Source organism: Erpetoichthys calabaricus, chromosome 8 (genome assembly GCF_900747795.2).
Source record: "Erpetoichthys calabaricus chromosome 8, fErpCal1.3, whole genome shotgun sequence".
Taxonomy (NCBI): domain Eukaryota; kingdom Metazoa; phylum Chordata; class Cladistia; order Polypteriformes; family Polypteridae; genus Erpetoichthys; species Erpetoichthys calabaricus.
In genome coordinates this window covers 1,369,601-1,383,310 of record NC_041401.2, presented here as the reverse complement: position 1 = coordinate 1,383,310, position 13,710 = coordinate 1,369,601, and positions in this window count along the sequence as shown.

Sequence of the window (13,710 nt, the reverse complement as noted above, 5' to 3'; positions counted from 1 at the left end):
GGACTGAGATGGTGAAGTGTGAGGAACCGACAGAGACACCCCGAAAATCAAAGATAGATAGATAGATACTTTATTAATCCCAAGGGGAAATTCACATACTCCAGCAGTAGCATACTGATACAAAAAAAAAAACAATATTAAATTAAAGAGTGATAACAATGCAGGTATACAGACAGACAATAACTTTATAATGTTAACGTTTACCCCCCCGGGTGGAATTGAAGAGTCGCATAGTTTGGTGGAGGAACGATCTCCTCAGTCTGTCAGTGGAGCAGGACGGTGACAGCAGTCTGTCGCTGAAGCTGCTCCTCTGTCTGGAGATGATCCTGTTCAGTGGATGCAATGGATTCTCCATGATTGACAGGAGTCTGTTCAGCGCCCGTCGCTCTGCCACAGATGTCAAACTGTCCAGCTCCATGCCTACAATAGAGCCTGCCTTCCTCACCAGTTTGTCCAGACGTGAGGCGTCCCTCTTCTTTATGCTGCCTCCCCAGCACACCACTGCGTAGAAGAGGGCGCTCAACACAACCGTCTGATAGAACATCTGCAGCATCTTATTGCAGATGTTGAAGGACGCCAGCCTTCTAAGGTAGTATAACCAGCTCTGTCCTCTCTTGCACAGATCATCAGTATTGACAGTCCAGTCCAATTTATCATCCAGTTGCACTCCCAGGTATTTATAGGTCTGCACCATCTGCACACAGTCACCTCTGATGATCACGGGGTCCATGAGGGGTCTGGGCCTCCTAAAATCCACCACCAGCTCCTTGGTTTTGCTGGTGTTCAGGTGTAGGTGGTTTGAGTCGCACCATTTAACAAAGTCCTCGAGGTTCCTATACTCCTCCTCCTGCCCACTCCTGATGCAGCCCACGATAGCAGTGTCGTCAGTGAACTTTTACACGTGGCAGGACTCCGAGTTGTATTGGAAGTCTGATGGCTGAACAGGACCGGAGAAAGTCCAGTCCCCTGCGGCGCTCCTGTGTTGCTGACCACAATGCCAGACCTGCAGTTCTCGTGACGCACATACTGAGGTCTGTCTGTAAGATAGTCCACGATCCATGCCACCATGTATGAATCTACTCCCATCTCTGCCAGCTTGTCACTAAGGAGCAGAGGTTGGATTGTGTTGAAGGTGCTAGAGAAGTCCAGAAACCTAATTCTTACAGCACCACTGCCTCTGTCTAAGTGGAAGAGGGATCGATGTAGCATATAGATGATGGCATCCTCCGCTCCCACCTTCTCCTGATATGCAAACTGCAGAGGGTCGAGGGCGTGTTGAACCTGTGGCCTCAGGTGGTGAAGGAGCAGCCTCTCCGTGGTCTTCATCACATGTGATGTCAAAGCGACAGACCGGAAGTCATTCAGCTCACTAGGACGTGATACCTTTGGGAGTGGGGTGATACAAGATCTTTTCCAAAGCCTCGGGACTCTCCCCTCTTCCAGGCTCAGGTTGAAGATGCGCTGTAGAGGACCCCCCAACTCCAATGCACAGACCTTCAGCAGTCGTGGCGATACTCCATCTGGACCCGCTGCTTTGCTGGCACAAAGTCCCCTCAGCTCTCTGCTCACTTGCGCTGTTGTAATTATGGGTGTCTCATACGATGTCTCTCCTATGCTGGTATCAGCAGAAGGATGTGTGGAGGGTGCAGTACTCCGAGGTTAGAGTGGGTTAGGGTGGTCAAACCTGTTAAAGAAGTTTTTAAAAGGGAAAAAATGAGGTGGCAGGCAGGGGAGTCCATTTGGCCGAAATTTCATTGCAGTCCTCAGTAGTTTGTATGACCTCATGTCCTAATGAGACAATGGATGGTGTTCTGGAGGATCACTGAGCTCCTAGACAGGCTGAGGCGTCGGATGGACCCAAACATGATGTCCCACCCAGAGGTGGTCTATTGGATTGAGGTCAGGCGAGTGAGTGTGGGGCGGGGTGAGTGTTTTGTCCAGTCAATGGGCATCGGGTCTGCCAAGTTGGCCCAGGAGTTCATCCCGATGCCTAATGGCCGTCCTGAGGTGCCGTTGTCTCGCCTGTAGGGAGGTCTGTGTGTCCCTTCATGGATGAACGTTCAGTTCGTTTCTTTTAATCGACTGCTTCCACGTGTATGGAAGGGCAGTGGATGAATGTGTCACGTGCTTTGGAAGTTGGGTGACTTGCGCCGCAGTCCTTGCCATGAAAAGTGGGGCGACTGCGTGAATGTGAGGGTCCTTCTTCCCAGTACAGGGTGAGCCAAAAAAAAAAAAAGTTCCACCACATTTCAAGTGTTTATTCTACAAAAATACTGCAAGATAAAATCAACTTTAATACGACACAAGAAACCGGGACACAAAATGGATTTCTTTCACTGTGTTTTTAAAAATGATGTCTTCAAGGTGGAGGCCATCATTAGCGACACGTTCTTTGAGACGATTTCTGAAGGCTTGCATGACTCGTTCGGCCATTTCTAGGGGATTTCGTGACGAACAGCATCCTTCAAGGTCTTGAGGTCGGTGTGTGTATCCCTTTGACTTGAGAGACCCCCACACGGAGCGAGATCAGGCAAACGTGAAGGCCACCCGACAACGCCGCACAGGGAGATCAGCTTCCCCGGAAACATCTCCTGTGAAACTTCAATGGATCTCCGCGCAGGCCGTATGAGCTGTCGCTCCAGGCATCCACCACATCCATTTCTTCCAGAACGTTCTCTAGCATTTCAATGTCACGTTCTGAAGTGGCGGTGACCGTTACTCCCCACTTCTCCATAAAGTACGGGTCTACAATGTGAAATTCTGCAACGGCGCCCCAAACTGTAACACGTGTGCTCACCGTGTGGGGGTCTCTCTGAAGTTCACCAGGGTTGGTTTCAGCCCGATAGCCAAAGTTTTGCTTATTTACACAACCATTGAAATGGAAATGGGCCTCGTCGCTGACGTCACATGACGATGGCATCTCGATGAACGGTTTGCACACAACTCTCTACAGCTCTGCCAGTCTCTCTCAGTGAGTTCCTGCACTGCCATCACTTTGTAGGGATGGAAATGAAAGGCCGAAGTGTGCTGAATGTCTAGCAGATTGCAAAATGGATGCCCTCACAGTTTGGATGTTCTCAGGCGTTTGTAGAGTCCGAGGACGACCTGGAGATTTTCCTGTTCAATGTTGTACCCGTCTGTCTCAATTTAGAATTGTTTTCTGATTTGGGACGTCACCAAATGCTGAAGGCGCGTTGCGTAGCAAAGATGGATTCGTCGTTTTTGAAGAACGAAGGTATGCTGTGCACCAGACCAAGGCATGTGGCTGACTGAAAACTACAAGGGATCGCCTGTCAAAGGAACAACCCACCTTGAGAAATGGGGTACTTCATTTCGGCTCACCCTGTAGTCTGAGGGGCTGGAGTTAGCTGGGCCGGCCATGGCGGTAGTTGGGATTTGAGTTCTTCCACCGACTCAGTAGCCGACCAGTGGGGTCACGGGGCCGATCTTTCATTTGTATGAGAACCGCTGCGTTGTTTCATCCTCTGTTACATTTTGTTTTATCCAAACCTGTCCTGAAAGAGAACTCGTGTGGTGGACATTAAAATAAAACGAAATACTGTTAACCCTTTTAAAGCTGAACCCTCTTTTAAATAATCAGGCAGGAGGAGGCTTGTATCAGCATCTTTTGGACACTTGGGGGCGCTGTCGCCCAGACACAGGTTTAAAAACACCAAGAAGATTTTGAATCTTTTTTCTTCTCTCTAGTGCCACCAAAGCACCACATCTACAACACACACACTAATCAACACAATACTTGTCCTCCTCTCCTCCCAGCAGCTCCGTCACACTCCCTCCCAACTCCGACTCCCTTGCTGGGTCTCCACCAGTCCTTTATATAGTATAGTCCTTGACCCAGAAGAGCTTCTGACCTTCCATCCATGTGACTTGTCAGCACTTCCAGGTCAGATGGAGACTTGTATTTTCTTCAGCCCGGAAGTACTTCTGTCCTTCCGTCTCCATGACTTGGGAGTACTATATGCTATACGGGAAACAGAAATCCCCGTGTCTCCCTGCAGCATCACCTGGTGGCACCCATGGTACCCAGCAGGGCTGTGAACTCCATATCCCATAGTGCCGTGCGGGAAGCCGGGGCACCACTATGCCATCTAGCGTCCTGGGTGTGTCATCACAACCTCTAATATCTCATCATGAAGATGGAGCCCCCCATCACCGCAGTCTGCCCCCCGAGCAGAGGAGCCACCGAAATGATCACAGCGTAGAGACATATGTGGCATATCAGGGCTGACATGAATGCTAACACAACAGCACAACATGAGAGACATGGGGTGTCATCAGCAGCACCTCACATACCCCAGAAGAAAAGTCGCCACCTGCTGTTTGTGTTCTTGTTATTTCTTAACGTCCGCTCGTCCCCTTCTTTGATGAACGTTTCTGTGTACGTGACAACGGTCAAGTCTGAGACCACCTGGGCATTTTATCTCCTTGTTGCCTCCACACCCTAATGTGCTCGTCTAACCCTTCATGCTACTGCCAAGATAAATGCTCTAATTAATACGAAAAGTCTACCAAAACACTTTATGTGCAATAACAATATGGCCCCTAAATGACCGCGTGACCCCGGAGTCTCATTTATCTTCACTATTAAACAACAGCAGAACGTGACTCGTCCCCGTTAACCTCAGGAGTAAAGAAGACCAAAGTCTTAACCGACCTCCGGGGCAGAGAAGGGCATGCAGAGTGCAGCGGGTCAGGTACGAGGAAGAGGAGGAGATGGCAGCCGAGGATGACACAAGTGGCCCAGCTCACTGCCACACCGTTACACCTTCAGCAATTCCTGTGATGGAGGACACTTTCAGAATCAGGTTTTGTGACAAAGACCTCACGTGTTGGAGCAGCACACTCTGTTTCTTTAATGGCACTTTATGGGTCTTTAGTGGGTCGTGTGGTTCCTCGTTGGCTCCATCGCTCCACCAAGCAGCAGTTCATTCTGAGATGTGCCCTTTGCCTATGAAGTTGGTTCTTTGGGCTTTAAAAATCAACCTAACATGTGGGAAGAAACCAAAGCCTCTAATGTTTATTAGGCTAACTAGCAGGATATAACGGATTAAGAAAACCTCGACTCTTTGAAAATCACGGCCCGTCGGTTGGAGTCCATTATGGATCTAAACTGATTAAAGGTTCTTTCTGCCCTTCATGTGGATGGGGGCTCCTGTTATGGCGTCACTCTGCCCTGGCACCTTCACTTTAAGGAGTCCAGCTCTGGCGCTGCTCAGGAGCGTGAAATTCTAAAACCACGATGGACCCGCTCTCATCACACTGCTCCGGTGGGCTCAGCCGCTCAGCACGTCTTGTCATTGGCTCAACAGGCTGAGATGATTGGCCCAGACTGTAAAAGGATGTCTGAGTGTTGGTTCTTGTAAAGTCATAAGATTATAATTCAAGTCAAGCCAACTCGATATTTGGGCTTCTGGACTAAAAAAAAAAACACAATTGAATCGGCTGAAGAAAATGTCTTTGTTAAGGTTACAACCTCCAATTCAGGGGGTCTCCAGCTCCAGTCCTGGAGGGCCGCTGTGACTGCAGGTTTTCATTGTCACCCTTTTCTGATTCAGTGTCAGTTTTCATGGCTAATTCACTCCTTTTCCCTTCATTTTCAGTGACTTGTTCTTTAACCCGACCAGAAGTGAGCCGTGAGGGGAACCCACAGATGACCAGCTCAGTTGGGGTCTCAGACTCTGCATGATGAGCCCATTCTTCTTGTTAATTAAACCCGTCTTTCCATTCCACTGCCCGTTGCTGCTCTCACTCCACCACAGCGGACACCACTGAGGCCTGTCAGGGACAATGTGATGGACGCTGGTCAGCTGGTCGAGCGTCGGCTTCTTTCCGTATCTCACGATTGTTTGGCTGCTAATTAAGGAAACAACAAAAAATCGACAGGTCAGAGTCTTAAACATCACATCCACTAAAATGAAGGCAAAAGAATCAAACAGCAGCAAAAACTGGTCACTGAATAAGAACAGGGTGACAATGAAAACCTGCAGCCACAGTGGCCCCCCAGGACCGGAGCTGCAGACCCCCACTTTTTTTTTTTTCATATTAAACTCCGAGGGGACATTGTCTTCTCACATGACCTTTAGGCGTCAGAGCACAGAGTCCCCCATCGTGCAATGTCAAGGCTAAGGGCCCACCAGAGTAGGATCCCTTCTGGCAGTGAGGAGTTGTGTGTCGCCGCCGCCGCACTGCGTCAGTTTTCAAATCCTGCTGTGGACTGGGGTGTTGTGGATTTTAGATTTTATTTTATTTTTTGCTCAAACGAGCAAAAATGAACTTAATCTTACAAGGACAGTTAGCAAATTGGATCACTTTAAAACAAATATTTTGCTCAAATGGACAGGACAGATTTAACCCCCTAAGAAGGCAGGACATCAAAGCATTGAGCCAGCATCAGTCAGAGTGGCATCGGGTTAAACAGAGCAGAAAATCCAGGAGATGCCTCAAGCTGTTCTGATTATTGTATCACCTGTGAAGACCTGCGGACACCTATAGAACTAAACTGCTTCACAGCTGGGCGACATCAGGAGAGGGCACCAGCGACGGACGGGTGACCGTTTTCATCTTATCATCAGCTGAAGCAGTCCATGAATATCAATTGCTGAATTAGCGCTGTCCTGGGACATTCATCTTTGACAAATTTTAACTTTTCATAAGCTTTTTCTAGAGACTATATATGTATTGTCAAAACAAAAGTACGAAAAGCCACAAAAAGGTTTGGGGTAGCCACCCTGTATATTGTAGTTGTTTGCTGACAAGGCCAAGAAGATCCAAACAGAACTGATGGACATGTGACAAAATGGCTGCTTTAAAGTCAGACAGAGGATATGAGGTCATCAGGGCCGGTACTGGGAGTGACATCATCGGGATCCCGCAACCAGAAGTGATGTCATCGGGGCTTTAGAACTGGGAGTGATGTCATCGGGGCCTCAGAATCGGGAGTGACTTCATCGGGGCCTCAGAACCGGGAGTGATGTCATTGGGCCCCCTTAACTGAAAGTGAGGTCATTGGGGCCTCAGAACCAGGAGTAACGTCATCGGGGACCCAGAACCGGGAGTGACGTCATCAGGGTCTCAGAACCGGGAGTGATGTCATTGGGGCCCTGGGACCGGGAGTGACGTCATCGGGGCCCTGGAACCGGAAGTGATGTCATCAGGGTCTCAGAACCGGGAGTGATGTCATTGGGCCCCCTGAACCGAAAGTGAGGTCATCGGGGCCTCAGAACCGGGAGTGACGTCATCGGGGCCCCAGAACCGGGAGTGACGTCATCGGGGTCTCAGAACCGGGAGTGACATCATCGGGGCCCTGGAACCAGGAGTGACGTCATCGGGGCCTCAGAACCAGGAGTGATGTCATCGGGCCCCCTGAACCGAAAGTGAGGTCATCGGGGCCTCAGAACCAGGAGTGACGTCATCGGGGCCTCAGAACCAGGAGTGATGTCATCGGGCCCCCTGAACCGAAAGTGAGGTCACCGGGGCCTCAAAACCAGGAGTGACGTCATTGGGTCTCAAGAACTGGGAGTGATGTCATTGGGGTCTCAGAACCGGGAGTGATGTCATCGGGGCCTCAGAACCGGGAGTGATGTCATCGGGGACCCGGAACCGGAAGTGATGTCATCAGGGCCCCAGAACCGGGAGTGACGTCATCGGGGTCTCAGAACCGGGAGTGATGTCATCAGGCCCCTTGAACTGAAAGTGAGGTCATCAGGGCCCTGGAACCGGGAGTGACGTCATCGGCGTCTCAGAACCGGGAGTGATGTCACTGGGGCCCTGGAACCGGGAGTGATGTCATCGGGGTCTCAGAACCAGGAGTGATGTCATCGGGGCCTCAGAACCGGCAGTGATGTCATTGGGGACCCGGAACCGGAAGTGATGTCATCAGGGCCTCAGAACCAGGAGTGACGTCATCGGGGGCAGCCAGGATTTCCCATAACTGGTCTGTAGGAGAAAAAGAGAGAGGGTTGATGCACTCTGCCACCCCCTGGCCTGGCGTGGAATCACCCTTGTTTGAGCCCTTTAGCTGCCTCCCATGCACATGTGTGTGACAATAAATAGTGAAAGAATTAGCCTTGACACACAAAAAAGGTTTGGGCCCGCCACCCAGATACTTGATCTTTGGCTGCAGAAGAGCAAAATAAGATGGCCAGTTGTGCACTGATTGAGTCCAAACCAGAATTGATTAACTGAAGGCAGTTGGTGGGGTTTTAAGGTCAGTCAGGGGAAGTGATGTCATCGAGACAGGAACTGGAAGTGACATCATCAGACCCAGGTGGGATTTCTCAGATTGGGTCTGCAGAGATAATAGAGAGAGGGTTGATGCACTCTGCCACCCCCTGGCCTGGCATGGAATGACCCTCGCATGTGACAATATATGCATACGTCCAGACTCTGCTATCCACATTTCCTTTTATGCTTTCCTCTACTGGTATTATTGTTCTTTAATAAATGCCACAGCTTTTAACTTTCTATATTTTGTCTTCATATGTGGAGTGACTGACGTAATAATTCTCATTTTTTGAGTGACTGGAGCATTGAGGACGTGTCATATTATAAAGCTGAGGATGAAGAGCTCCGTCCAATGATGAACGTTCACTGGTTGAGAAGTGGCCTGGGATGTTGAGCCTTTGTATGTTCAAATGTATTCTTGGGGACATTCCGGTCTGAAATCTGCGTATCGATGACATCACAGGTCATTGGTGCCGATGGTAAGTGAGCAAATCTCTTGGAGGACCAGGGAGAGTGGACTGTGTGTGTGTTCTTCATGCGGCACTCGTGGGGGTTAAAGTGCTGGGGAATGACGTGCTGTGTGTGTGTGTGGTTAGGGTCTGCGTGTGTGTGCGTATCTACAGTATGTGTGTGTGTGTGTGTGTGTGTGTGTGTGTTCATCTTAAGGTAGACCACCCGGGTAACCAGCCAGAACAGTCCACTTAGCCCTGAAAGAAACAGATAAAGGGCGAGTAGAGGGGAACATCCCGATAAACGATGGGACATTCTTCAGTTTTTAAAATGCCAAACTGTTTCCTGAAATTCATTTTGTTCAAATGGATGACCTGAATTTCCAGGACTTGAATGACATTACATTGGATGGTGCCAGTCATGTGTGCTTCTTTTTACAAATACCTGGGAATGGGAAGTCAGCCCAGACGCCACAGAAGCTCCTTTAATTCATTTATTAATTTAGATCCTGGGTGAGAACAGCTGGACACCGTAGGACCACCGGAATGACAGAATGAGTTTACAGTTTGGGGAAGGAGGAGCTTCAGAGATCAAACACTCGGCTCAGAGACCAGACAGCCAATCAAATGTGTAGGCAATGTCACATGTCCCCGAAACCTCACGTGTGCATTTTAACATGAAGATGAGTCGTCTGAGGGACGGAAAACGACGGAAGGACAACACAGGAGATCAAGAGACCATCAGATAAACGTAACCTGTGAAGAACGCCGATCGCTAAATCAAAATGGCGCCCGCCCAGGACAACATCCGCCTCGGACACTTCTGACTTCCACTACGCGTTTCTAAGAAGGTTTATTATATCCAGACTTTGCTGTCTATTTTATTTTCTACTAATATTATCTTCCGTTAGTCATTTTTATACGTTAATCAATGCCATGTTGCTTTTATATTTTCGGTGAACAAGTGGCAGAACAGAGAGGGAGAGAAAGAAGAAGAAAGTCTTCCTGGTTATTGTGCTTGCTGGACTGTGCTCTGTAGCGTTTCAAAGAGCTGAATAAAGGGGGCGCTGTTGGGTTTGGCGAGCTGAACGCCCGCTGGTTACCACAAGCGTCTGTGCCACCTGTTGGAGTCGAGTTGATTGACTTCTGCATTTATGTGCGAACTCACACAAGCGAATGGAAGACACAAGACCCCTTAACACGTGAGAAGCAGCCCCAGGACTGTAAGTGATAAATCCTTGAAGTTAACGTTACCAGTAAATCACACCTTCAGCACGGGGTGAGCTAACAAGGAAGGTTCTTAAGGTTAGCAGAGTGTCCGAGTCAGGTCGGCATTAAGAGTCTGCTGACCATTGTGGGAGGTGAAGGTGGTAAACAAGGAACTGGAGGACTGAAGAACGTTTGGAGACCACCATGTTTACGGCAAGCGTCCAAGGAAAACTCAACAAAATGGATGTGCGGGGGCACAACAGGAAAACAGACGTGACGAGTGACTCTTCAGCCTCAATGGCTTCTCCAGATAATCAGCTCTCTCGTTGCTCGTGAATTTGGGACATACTTCCACCCTCTGACCCACCATCTTCTGGGAGGGAGCCCTCAGATTTATATCCCATCCCAAGAGGAAAGGGGGCGTGGCTTACTTGACTGGGGGTGTGGCTGGAGCTAGAAGATATGGTCAGCTCTGGCGCCCCCTCTCGTCCCAGCCGAGCCTGAGCGGTGATCCGCAGACGCCCACGTGTGACACCGTGGGTACGCATGTGCGGTCAATGAGGTGACATCGTTAAGAAACGTAATCGAGACTCGTGACTCAGCCGCAGGTGGACTGCCATAGACAGGACGTTTCCTTTCTGCTTTTTTTAGTGTGGATTATCAACTTTTCTACTTCGAGTTTCACTAAATTCTTAAAACGAGGACACTTGGACAGTGGAGTTTTATTTTCAAACTGACTGCTGGGAAGCCTTTCTGCATTCGAACGATTTGGAAACCCTCGACAAACGTAATTCCAAGGAATAAACGACTTGATGCTTATTTACAGACCCGCTTTGTTGTCTCCCGCATGCGTCGTAAACAGGGAAGGTGCGGCTCAGCGCTTGCCAACCATCTTGGCTTGACCAATGGACGTATGTGGTGCGTTGTTAAGCTTTGCCTCCATGCCCCAGAGCCTCCTTTGTAAAGCGCCAGAGTGGGCGAGAGACGTCGTAAAACTTACAGAAAACGTTATACTCTGGAATGCAATTTCACGTGGCGAATGCGGGTACACGAAATAACTTGCACTCGTCCTTTAAGATGTGTGAGGGAACGACACACGAGGACCGGCGTCCCAGCTGGACTTGACTTGGTATCCTTACCTGGCAGGGACGCCAATAATATGGGAGGCCTGGCGAGAGCAGGCAACCCCATACACTAGGTGGCACCATCCCTGGGTTCTGATACCCATTTGGACCCCAGCAGGGAATGCTGGGAATTGCAGTCCAGTGGTGCAGCCCTTCCTGGGGGTGCTACAGGGAGTTACACTTCCTATCCTTTGCGATTTCCATGTGACCCAGAAGTACTTCCAATGGGCAATGCCCTGGCATCAGATGAACTCCTGGTCCTCATTAAGAGAGACCACATTGTCATGTCCAGGATTCGGAGCCGTGAGCAGAGACGGGCGACACTCGACTGGAGGAGTAGCTGTGTGGCGAGAGAACGAAGAAGAAGAAGAAGAAGAGACACCGTACACAGCTGCTTGTGTAATAAACACCCCTTTGGTTTGAAACCTGTGACTTGTTTGTGTGCTCGTGTTTGGGGTTTGGGGCTCAGTGGCGCCCCCCAGCTTGGAAAGAGCTGAGGGTCTCCAGTGGTGATCCAGAGACGAGCGTCAAATCGTTTGAAACAGTCATCTTACTCACAGCTTGACTGGAGGAACCGCACAGGTGGGATTAGCGGACTCGATCGGGATGAATGGCCTGTCCTCATTCACCGTGTGACTTGGTGACACAAACTGACAACTTTTACTTTTCTCTAAAGAGGCCAAGGCAAACGATAGCTGCTGTCCCATGCTGTGTATTTGTGACATCTGGGCACTCCATTCTGCGTACACCACGTCTCCCGAGTGTCATCTGTGCTCTCACTCCTTCAATGCGCGCTCTGTCTGTTTGACCGAAAGGGCAGGTCACAAACACCAGGCGGTCCCAAACTTCTCTTTTACATTCCTGTGGCATTTTCAGGGGTCTCGGGTTACACCCGACACCAGCGAGGGTGTGTGACTGAGGGAGTTTGTCATTAGTGCGCTGAAGTGACGATTTTGAACTCGTGTCACAGTCCGGTCAGACAGCACATGCCGAGTGGTCTGCCCCGCTCTGCCAGCCCTCCTTCTTACCTTCTTAATTGCTTATGGCGGTCCGGTCTTCTGTATAAAAACAGTGAGTTCAGAACACTTTGAAATCACTTCGGGTTTTGTTGCCCAGCGTCTCACCAGTATGAGAAACCCCCCACATTTGATGTATCCCTCGACTCCTAGTGATGTCTAGTTATGCTAGACGTCAAGTTTTTTGGGGTCCTCCCACAATTTTTGACCCTCTGGACCTGAAATCCCCCTCATTTTCAGGCCATTTTTGTGAAGGAGGTGACACCCTTAGGACCTGCAGTTGTGTGGGCCGCATCACCAGACCCCCTAATGGGATACGAGGGGTCAAAACAGAAGGACCCCTGATATCGATGTGTAGTGTGCTGTCCGATGCTGTTCCGGTTCTATTGTAGCCAGGATTCCCCCCTTGGCTGGGGTTCAAAGTCACGTGTCACGTCCATTTCGTTCATTTTGGATTCTTTTATTTATCTTAATGTTACTTTTGTCGGTGATGCATTAGATGCTGGTGTTTGGTGGGTGGTCCCCCAAGAGGCGGGGCCACCTGCCAATCACCACCAGGACCTGCCCTCTGCCCTGTAAATCCGGGGGTCTCCCACAGTCCCTGACGGTTCATTTCCAAGCCTCTCGTGAGTCTGTGTTGCTGTGTTTGATTTTCTGCATTTTCTGAGCTTATCGCTTTGTCTTTTGACTGGACTTTATATCGGGACTTTGCTCCCTTTTGGATTTTTCTTTTAATGGCCATTGTAGGCCGTTTGTGCTCGGCAGAGCATTTTAAATCTTTTTTTATCCCTAAGGCTTTGAGTACTGAGAAAAGCGCTATATAAAAGTAATGAATTATTATAAGGGGTCTTTGTTTGCCCTCAGGGTTTGACGGTTCCCCCCTCTAGTGGCTGTTTTTGGGACTACGTGCTTTAGAACTCTGTGCTGCTCAGAATGAGGTCATAAGAATTGCCAATCACAGATACCATCATACTTTTGATGTTTGATTCTTTATCGGTGGTCCGAGCCCTCTAAGAGTGACCCCCCGAAGGTTCAAAATGACACATTTCACACATAGACATGTGGGGTATTGTTGTTGACAATTTCAAGGTCAGCGATTACAAATGTGAGTCATTATGGATCTCAGTCAGAGGAGGACAAATGACAAGTGAAGAGTTCTATGACAATTCAAGAATATTAGGACACCTTTGAATATGAAGGACAGTCCACTGAAGTGATGTTGTTAGACTTGAGCGCAGCGTTTGACACCATTGACCATTCTGTTTTACTACACAGGCTGGACATCAGGCGGCTCACTGGTGCTGTCCTGGTCTGGTTTAGTTTTCGTCCATCAAATACGTACAGAAATGTGCTGACAGGACTCCATCGTTAGACACAGGAGTTCAATATGGTGTCCCGCCAGGCTCAGGACTCGGCCCTTCACTATTTTCACTTTCCAGGTGTGGCACCCGGATGGGGCTCACGTCTGGCCGGGACGCCCAGGAGGACAGGAGGAGGGCTCATTCCTCCTCCAGAATGCGAGGGGGTGTCCGCCCTGGTTGTATTGGGGGCCACGGGTACAGAGCTTGGAAGCTCTACCATGTAAGGGCCCGTGGCCACTGCCAGGGGGTGCCCTGATGCCTTGGGGACCCTGGACCCCAGCACTTCCGGGTGTGGCGGAAGAGAAGG